Source organism: Sinocyclocheilus rhinocerous, unplaced genomic scaffold (genome assembly GCF_001515625.1).
Source record: "Sinocyclocheilus rhinocerous isolate Xijiao unplaced genomic scaffold, SAMN03320098_v1.1 scaffold671, whole genome shotgun sequence".
Lineage (NCBI taxonomy): Eukaryota > Metazoa > Chordata > Actinopteri > Cypriniformes > Cyprinidae > Sinocyclocheilus > Sinocyclocheilus rhinocerous.
Genome location: NW_015625021.1, coordinates 1326285 through 1336327, shown reverse-complemented (window position 1 = coordinate 1336327; position 10043 = coordinate 1326285). Strand labels below are relative to the sequence as shown.

General features: G+C 31.9%; 1 protein-coding gene across 1 annotated transcript in view; it reads left to right on the top strand.

Moving 5' to 3' along the window:
- Positions 1 to 10043, top strand: part of LOC107747670 (echinoderm microtubule-associated protein-like 6) — a 57617-nt gene that overhangs the window by 5263 nt on the left and 42311 nt on the right.

The window sequence follows — 10043 nt, the reverse complement described above, 5'->3', positions numbered from 1 at the left end:
CTTTTCACTGCGTCTCTTATGTTTTTAAATGCAGTCTGTGTGATTGGCGCTTCGGCTTTTTGGATTAAGCAATGCATAAATACATTATGCTGTTTTGTTCATAATTGTTTATGCAATTTACGAAATTATATTAGATTTTTATGAGTTAATTTAGACGTAATGCACGTTTTTATAGTTACTTCCTTGCGTTGACAATTTAAATGCGCTGCATTATTTTGCTCATTGCGCCCTCCTGTGGCCTCGGGAGACAATTAGACCTATACAATAAAGACCTATTTAATCTGCATATAAAACATAAGAAATTAGATATTTGTTTAATTTTTGTGTTTGTTAAAACAAAAAATATTTGTTGTTTGTCTCAATACATTGTGTTAATTATAAATACAGTGGTTAAATTTAAACATGTTTTGTTTTAAAAAATGTCAATAATTATCGAAACAAAACGATATGAAACATTATATCGTTGATAAATTTTTTAGCTATATCGCCCAGCCCTACTTTAGTGTGTAACTCGTCCTGCAGTAAATCATGTGTCTTGTTAAGGAGAGGTGTGTGTGCTGTTATTATATATTACATGCTTATTTATTTATGCAAGAAGTTTTCCTGGTGAGCAATAAAGCAAATGATTTCTACAGACCAGAATAATCATAGAGATGTAGAGGTGATCTAGTTTGTTTAACAGGTGTGTAGTCTTTTTTTTTTTGGTGATTGCATCACTTCAGCATTGCAAAAAAAAAAAAAAAAAAACTTCTTACTCAATATTTTTGTCTCCTTTTTCTAGTCATTTCTAGAAACAAAATGACTTAAGATATTAATTCTTGTTTAAAAAAATATCAAAATTAAGTAATTTATGCTTTAAACAAGAAAAAATACCTGCTTAAATAACTTTTCTGACCACATTGGCAGATATTTTTTACTTTGCTTCAAGCATAGCCACTTAATTTTAATAAATTGTTCAGAATATAAGATATCTTTGTATCATTTTGCTTTTTGCTAAAATGTATTTTGATTCAAGGTTGCATTTGTCATCACAAAAATTTTAACTATTATCACACAGGTCTATATATAAAGTTGGATATATATGATATTATGTTATGATCTTATATGTGGCCTGTATTTTGATTTAGATTTTTTTTGCGAAATATAATTATAATATCGTCCAGCTCTTTATATAAAGTTGCATATATAAGTTTATTTAACTCTATCCACATACATAAAGTATACTCACAAAACAGTCTGCTTGTTAGTTTATATAATCACAGAATGTAGCTATATTATATCTGCTAATGGAATATTAAGATATTATAAACATTAACATCATAATATTCTGCAAAGCTGATTTGAAATGTATATTTATGGTAATTAAGCACATTTCCCTCCAAATTGTAATTCTTGTAATGCATGTGAAACTTATTTTTGGGGAGTTTTGCTGTAATTTTCATGATTCTCAGTGGCGATTGTTATTCAGTTCTCTTTGCAGTGTGTAATTTCAGTATCATCAACATTATACATTTTTTTTCAAAGTTGTAAATAAAACTTAAAAATGATAATTGAAAAATTATGAAAAATTATTGAAAAAAATAATTATTGGAGTATGTTTTACACGAAAATATAAATTAGTTTTTTTTCTCTCAGTGAAACAGAATTGCAAAAATAATGACTTTTCCCAAAAACTCAGTTAGTGTCACCCACTCATCTCAAAACACTTAATTTTTTTAATGCAAAATAAACATTAACATCATGATTTCTTGTAAAGCTGCTTTAAAATAATGTGTTTTGTGAAAAGCACGATAGAAATCAATTTGACTTTGATATTTGTGATGACAATCAAGACAAAAATACTTTTTAGTTCCACTTCTTAAAAAGAAACATTTTTTAGTTATATCGGGTTCTTGAGTTGCTATGTGATTCTTTGAAGATTAAAAACATTTTTAATGTTTTATTCTAGGTTCTTCAGATTTGTGTTTTGGTTTCCGGGTTCTTTAGATGGTTTTTTAAAGAACTGTGTTGAAGTAGCTGCTGTTTTGAGTGGTCTATGGCATTCTAAGTCAATATACTGCAGTATTTCCTCTCTCAATCAGTAGAAAATATGGTTAACACCCGGTCATGCATGAAAAAAAATACCGTCATGTACCGTGAAACCGGTATAATTTTGAAAAATACCGTGATATAAATTTTTGGTCATTCCGCCCAGCACTAGTCTAGATTATCTGCTGACTAAAGTAAAGACGTTTAGTGAGTCAAAGCACTCATTGTTCTTGTGTCTCTCAGCATGAAGGGCAAGTGTGGGGTCACTCTATCAGCCCGTATCTGACCCCGAACACAGCCAGATTAGCCCAACATCTGAGCTCTTAACCGAGGGCAGACGCTCTGTGGAATTACTGTGAGCTCAAATTCCACGCCGTCTCGTCCCGTGCCGCGCCGCATGTGAGACAGCAGAGGACACGTTTATTTGCTTTTCTTGTTTCTGTCTTGTCACGGTTTCAGATATGCATGATTTTGAGAGCTCATTAGGACTAAAACAACCTGACTACTCGTTTCATTAAAGCTCTCGTTGGAGATGCATTCATAATTGCATTATTCTAATGAACAGACCCTGCTCAGTCACTGCTTTTTTTCCTACGCTTAAAAATAGCACCGCTTTTTTTACCAAGTGCAAATGGAAATTTGAACAAGCAACTTGTGATTAGAATTGAAATTAATTTACGACATTGTTGTATTCTAGACTCTAATTAAGGTGTTGATTATTTTTGTTGAATAATTTGGCTATTAAAACTAGATATCATCTCACACCATGACATGGACTGTCTGAAGATACTTAATCAGTTGTTTAAGAAAGTATTTCTACTCGCAAGAATTATTTAAAACCATTTATCTATTCTTTATAAGTGAAATAATTGACTCAGTTCTATTGAATTTCGGAAAATGATTGCATGGCTCTTTTAAATTCTTGATTCTGATTGGTCAGTTGCATCTTTGAGTGTTCATATACAGTATATTTTTGCATAATCACCATTATAATATATATTTGACCTTTGTCAAATGACCTCCTTTCACATTTCTCTAGGCGGTGTCTAGTGGCTGAGAAATGGAGAAAAATGACTTCAGTATTAATTTCATGGAGAGCATAATCCCTTTGATAGTTGGTCAGATAAAGCAAAAACCATTAAAACATCGCTCAGAAGAATAAGGGATGCTTAATGATAATGGAAATAATTGTTCGTAATAATATGTGAATAAATATTGGAATATTGATGCAGTATTTTGTTGCACAGCTACTTGATTAAGGATCTGTTTATATGATTAAAGCAATATTTCACCCAAAAATGAAAATTTGCTGAAACTTTACTCACCCTCAGGTCATCCAAGATGTAGATGAGTTTGTTTCTTCATCAGATTTGGAGAAATGTAGCATTGCATCACTGTCTCAGCAATGGATGCTCTGCAGTCTGCAGTGAATGGGTGCCGTCAGAATGAGAGTCTGATAAAAACATCACAATAATCCACAAGTAATCCACACCACTCCAGTCCATCAATGCCTTGTGAAGCCAAAAGCTGTGTGTTTGTAAGAAATAAATCCATAATATATAAGAGTCCATAATCCGTAATTATGCTTCCTCCAGTGAAAAAGTGGTCTGGTCTGAATCAGGAGAGAGATCTGCACAGATCAAGCACCGTTTACACTATTTACAGCTTTAAACAAATATGTGGCTGGATTTGGATGTGAGAGACAACAGGAGATGGACTTTTTCACTGGAGGAAGCATTATTAGAAACATTATTATGGATTATGGACTCATATTTTAGCCAGAATTCACAGTTCAAAGTTAAAATGTCTTAATGATGGATTTATTCCTTATAAACACAAAGCATTTGTCTTCTGAAGGCATTAACTGATGGACTGGAGTGCTGTGGATTACTTGTGGATTATTGTGATGTTTTTATCAGCTGTTTGGACTCTCATTCTGACGGCACCCATTCACTACAGAGCATCCATTGCTGAGCAAGTGATGCAATGCTGCATTTCTCCAAATCTGATGAAGAATCAAACTCATCTACATTGCAGATGACCTGAGTAAATTTTCAGCAAATTCAAATTTTTGTGTGAACTGTTCAATGCATTAGCCTCATTAGATTAGTATTTTTAGTCCAGAATCATATCAGAAACCTTCGGCTGCTTGCAGGTCTCAGGCAGCTGGAATTATTTCAGGCTTTTCCAAATGCGCTCTGTCACGACAGCGGTCAGACGTCCCACTTCACTGCACAAAGACTTCAGCACATCTGCGGAGGAACACACACACACACACACACACTCGCTCGCGCTCTTTCTGGCATGGTTTATCATCCGCTCTTCATTTTCCTGATCAGCTTCCTCCCTGTAGGCCTACAGTCACTGGTGTTCATTTGACTGCAGATCTTTCCCAGAACCCCTCAGCTGTTCACTGACTCACAGGGGTTTGGCACAAACATGAGTAAACGCCCAACACACGTTCTGATGGAGTGAAACTCATGGAAACATGTCTGGGAAAATCAAAGAAATTGTATTGTGCATAATGAAAATCATTTTGCATTGAAGTATTATTCTTATGGTAATTAAGCACAAAGTCTAATTCCTGTAATGCATGTGAAACTTTATTTGAGTGTTTTACTGTAATTTTCATGATTCTCAGTGGTAACTGTCAGTCGATTCTTTTTACAGTGTGTAATTTCAGCATCAACACTATAAAACATGATTTTTGTAAGTTGTAAATAAAACTTAAAAATTAGTGGAATTTAAAAAAAATAAATAAAAAAAATGATTGTAGTATGTTTTACAAAAAATACAGTTTTAGTCTTTTTACTTAATTACAGTTACCATTGTTATTATTATAGTTTTTACTAATATTTTGAATAAGTTTTTATTTGTATATTTTGCTTTCATTTTAAATTAAAGTTTTAGTAATATTTTGTTGTGTTTTTGTCCTCTTTTTGTTTTTTATATATTTATGTAGGCTTTTTTTGTACATTAAGTTAAACTAAATTTTAAAAAAGAAATGTTGCTTTGGCAACTAGCTGAAATAAGTTTAAAAAAAAATTTATTTAATGTTTATTCGATTTCAAGTAACAAAAATGTTGTTTTTTTAAATAGTTCAATTTTTTGTTTCAGTTTTACTTTTAGTTGACTTCAATAACCCTGGCCGTTTCTTTGTAATTGTGAAATTTACAATTTCTGTGTGAAAATTGTTTCAAAGAAAATGTTTTCCAGCGATACAATTGCAAAAAATAATGACTTGTCCCAAAAAGTAGATATTTTCACCTCAAATTCATCCCAAAACGGGCTTAATTTTTTGTTTAAAATATAGTCTAATCTAATGTTTTTGTATCATGTTTGTGTTTTGTGGGATTCATCTGACTCTGTATCAGCTCCAAGCCAAGACCTTGCTGCCAAAGTGTTCAGTATTAGATTTTGCTCCGATATCTGATGTTTTTATGAGTGCGCACACACACACACACACACACACACACACACTCACTCACTCTTTTATCTGTTGTGTTGAAGGCCTTTATTCGATCAGTGAAAGAGTTGCAGCTGCGCTGCTTTCAGAGCCGCTATCAGTGATGTCAAAGTCATTCTTTCTTCAGGGTCACTGTTTCATCTTTCTCTCCTTTTGCCACGTCTTACTCTCCCTGCTCTCTCATCACTCAGGACGCTTAATGAAGCTCTCAGTTAATGATATATTTAAGTAGCAACTTTGTCTTTTGAGTTATTGCCTGTGCAAAACTTGTCACCTTGATGCTATAGGCCCTATAGCGTTTTCTTTTTGGTTGCAAATGTGGTTTGATACTGTTGCTAAGGTGATCTGAGTATACGAGGTGTTTTGCAGTTATTATGTCTGTTAAATGGTGTGGGATGAGTTAAGTTTGATGCATCAAATGATACACACAGATCGTTCATACTGAGATCTCTGACTATGATTGCAGACATTGGTATCTTGAGCAAATTTGAGCACTGTTTGAGAATGCGTTTATTGTTAGCTAAAACTAAATCTATTACAAACCATTTTCCGTAATTGACATAAAGCTAAAATAAAATGTACATTTTAGATGAAAAATGTCAACTTTAAACTTTTACAAAAATGAGAGTTTAAGTATATTAAGACTAAAACAAATAAAAATATTAATTTAAATCTATATAGAAATATATATATAAAAAATACAAAATACAAAAGCACATGACAAAATTACAAAAATGTAAGCTAAAATAAAAATGGCAAGACTGGTTTAAGACCATTTTAAATAAAATATAAATATTTATATATTTATATAAATAAATATAAATATAGATGAAGAAACATTAAAAGACAAAAAAATATTTAAATAGATGGTATGTTACAACTAAATGAAATGTTGAGATACTAAAATTACTACAACTAAAACTGAAAAAAGCTACATTTAACAGCACATAAAATCACAGAAACGTAAACTAAAATTAAATTGAAAAATTAAAATATAAAAATAAAACCTAATTCAAAATATTAATAAATATTATAAATAGTATGAATAAATAATATAATTTTTTACATAAATAATGCAAAAATATAATACAATAAATAATACTAAACAATTATGTAATTAGATACATATGATAAAAAAGCATATTCAAAATATGAATAAATACTTCAATAATATATCAATAATACTAAAAGAACACTGATTTATGTCAAACCATTTTACTTCCCTAATGTGATGCATTTCAAAGTAAAAACAGGATATTCAACAAAAAAAAAAAAATCTATGTATACAAAGAATTGATTGAATTGTAAAAAGGTAGTTTTTATGCATCTAATGTGTATAAAGTAAACGGGTCAGTGCAGCTCATAACTGCATTGGCACACGGCACAGCTGCTGGCTTGGGTTTCATGCCAGTGGACACGGAGAGACTTTGATCGTCCTGCAAGCTCTCTGAAACACACTCTCTCACACACACACACACACGCGCTGAGGGCGTTTAGCCCTGCTTAATCTGCCTTTGATCTGCGTTTGAGAGGAAACTCCTGCTGGTCCTGATGGCAGGCGATGAGGGTGTTCATATCAGAGCTCTAATGGGACTGGAGTGAATGCGACTCGCTCTCGTACAGTAAATCACTGTGATGCTGCTAGAATGATGCCATAATCATGCATTACATTTAATAAAGCAATAAACTGCCTGAAGTGATGCATGCCAGTCATTTTAGCATGGTAAATGGCTGTTATTAGCAGTTTTGTTATTGTTAACTAAAACTATTAATAATAATTTTAGGTAACTGAAATAAAATAAAATATAAATATTAGATAAAAAAACAGCTAAGTAAAAAAAAATAAAAATAAATCAGTTTAAGTTGAGGTACAAAAATTACTCAAACTATAACTTAAAGAAAAACATAGAAGCTATATAGAAGTCATTTTCAGTATTTGAAATATTGAAATAAAGCTAAAATTACAGCTAAAATTATGAAAAAAAGCTAATATACTGTGTATATATATATATATATATGTGTGTGTGTGTGTGTGTGTGTGTGTGTGTGCATGTGCAATAAAAACCTAAAATAAGTTCTAAAATTACTAAAAACTGAAAGAAGTCATTTTGTCATTTTTTAAATTAAAATTAGGCTGAAAGAAAATTAAATATAAATATCAGATGTAAAACAAACTACATTAAAAAATAACTTCTAGATGCTATATAGAAGTCATGCTCGGTAATTGAAATAAAGCTGAAATAAAATATAAATATTAGATGAAAAATAAATGAAAAAAATGCAATTAGATTAATTAATTTCATATAATTAATTTTATATAGAATCTTTATAGAATTTTTTTTAATGTTTCAAAATGACAAGAGCACAAAAACTGACATTAAATTACATAAATCAAAAATTTAAACAAAAACTGAAAATATAAAAATAAAACAATTCAAAATATGAATAAATACTATAATAGTATAACTAATACTAAACTGAAGCAGAGTGCTTTGGAAATAGCATGCATATTATGTCTCTGCTGTTGTCCATTGACAGTATGTTGTACAGTAGGCCCGTCCCAAACAAATCTCTCAATACAGGAACTAAATAAGCATTTACGAAGTTTCAGCACTGGCTTGTGATTATTCTGGTTGGTTTTGAGTTTGTTTTGCACCTGCTGAATCAGGAGCTTCGGCTCTCGCTGGCGGTCACCATGGCAGAGCTGTTGCCGTGGAGAGAGTCGGTTCGTCTGTGACATCATCTTCCTGTCGGAAAGTCAGTCGTCTCATATGTGCTGATCCTGCTGTGCTTTCCTCAGCCGTGCGTCTTTCCCACACTCGGCTTTATTTAGTGTTTAGTCGCATAATCAGACTTTCTGTGTTCATGTATTTTAATGTGTTTTAATGTGTTAAAAATTTTAATGTGTTTTAATGAGATCCATCCATCCAGTCTCATTATCAGACTTCTGACTGTCATTTTATTTTGGCAAAGACTGTGTGTATTTTTTGGCCCCATAAATGTAAATATATATATGTGTGTGTGTGTGATATATGGGTAATAAAATAATAAAAAACAGTTTTCATTTTTTTGTTCTGTCCAAAAGTATGTGTGTGTCTATACACTTTTGGTTAACTATACAGTTAACAAAGTAAACATAACCATTTTTGTTATTTTAAATAAAATAAACATTAACTGCATGAACTGGAATAAAACTAATTATATATTAAATTATATAAAATAATTATTTAAAAAAAATTAAACTTGTTTTATTTAAAACTATTTAAAAACTAAAAGTGAAAAAATAAATAAATAAAATAAAACTATATAGAGATATTACAAAAAATTACAAAATTACAAAAAAAAATTTAATTACAAAAAAATCTACAAACATAAAAAAAAAATAGGAAATATAAAAATGAATTAGTGTGGGTGAGAATACGAGCAGCTGAGTTTTGAATATACTGTAATTTAGCAATGGAGGCAACGGGTAAGCCAATGAAAAGGGCATTACAATAATCGAGACTAGTGGTCGACCGATATGGGTTTTTTGACAGCCGATGTCGATATCTTGGAAAGCAGGGTGGCCGATATAAAGCCGATATAATTTTTTTTTTTTTTTCAAATAAAGCCAAGGTAACACTCATTTTACATACAGCACGCAATGAAAATGACATGAATATGACAGTGGGCAAATGCATAAAGCGCAGCATAATTTGAAATCAGTCACGAGATTAAAGTTTCTCGATCGCGCGTCTCCAGTGAAGCAGAACTCTCCTCCTGTAAGCATTCAATTCACACGGACCGACCATCACGCAGAGAACAACACGCGATCATGCAGGATACAAATGCGCACTTCACAAGATCTCAACTAGATTTGACTAAGTCTGCAAGGTTTGTGAAATTAGATGTTTATTAGACATTCAAAGATTTGTTTAAATAATATTAATGTGTATTTACTGAATGCTGACGGCAAATGAGAAAGTATTATAATGTTTGCCTTTCTATTACTAATAATATTAAAGCAATCGTTATAATACTTTTTTGTATACATTTTAATTTGTTTAACAGTTTTATCTGATTATTAGATAGACTTCTATCCATATTAGACAGAACTGAACGACGACAGCGAACAAGAGGGAGAATGTGGTGTGTGCTCAGGCGCTGCCGTTCTCAGCACCATCAAAATAAACGTCCCGCCTCGAACACATTGGCCAAAGAGAAAAACTTATCGGCCGATGCCGATATTTGAAAAATGCCAAATATCAGCCGATATATCGGCCTTGTCGATATATCGGTAGACCACTAATTGAGACGTGATGAAACAAAAGCATGGATGAGAGTTTCTGCATATTTGACAATAATGAAAAGACTGAGCCGGACAATTCGTTGTAAATGAAAGAATGCTGATTTAATATGAGACTGAAAAGAAAGAGAGGAGTCAAACATAACACCCAAGATTTTTGACGATACAAGATGGTGCGATGAGAGTACCAGTGATATCGCAGGTAAAGTCAGCGGGAACTTTGGTAGTGAGTGACGGGGTTCCAATAATGATGATCTCAGTTTT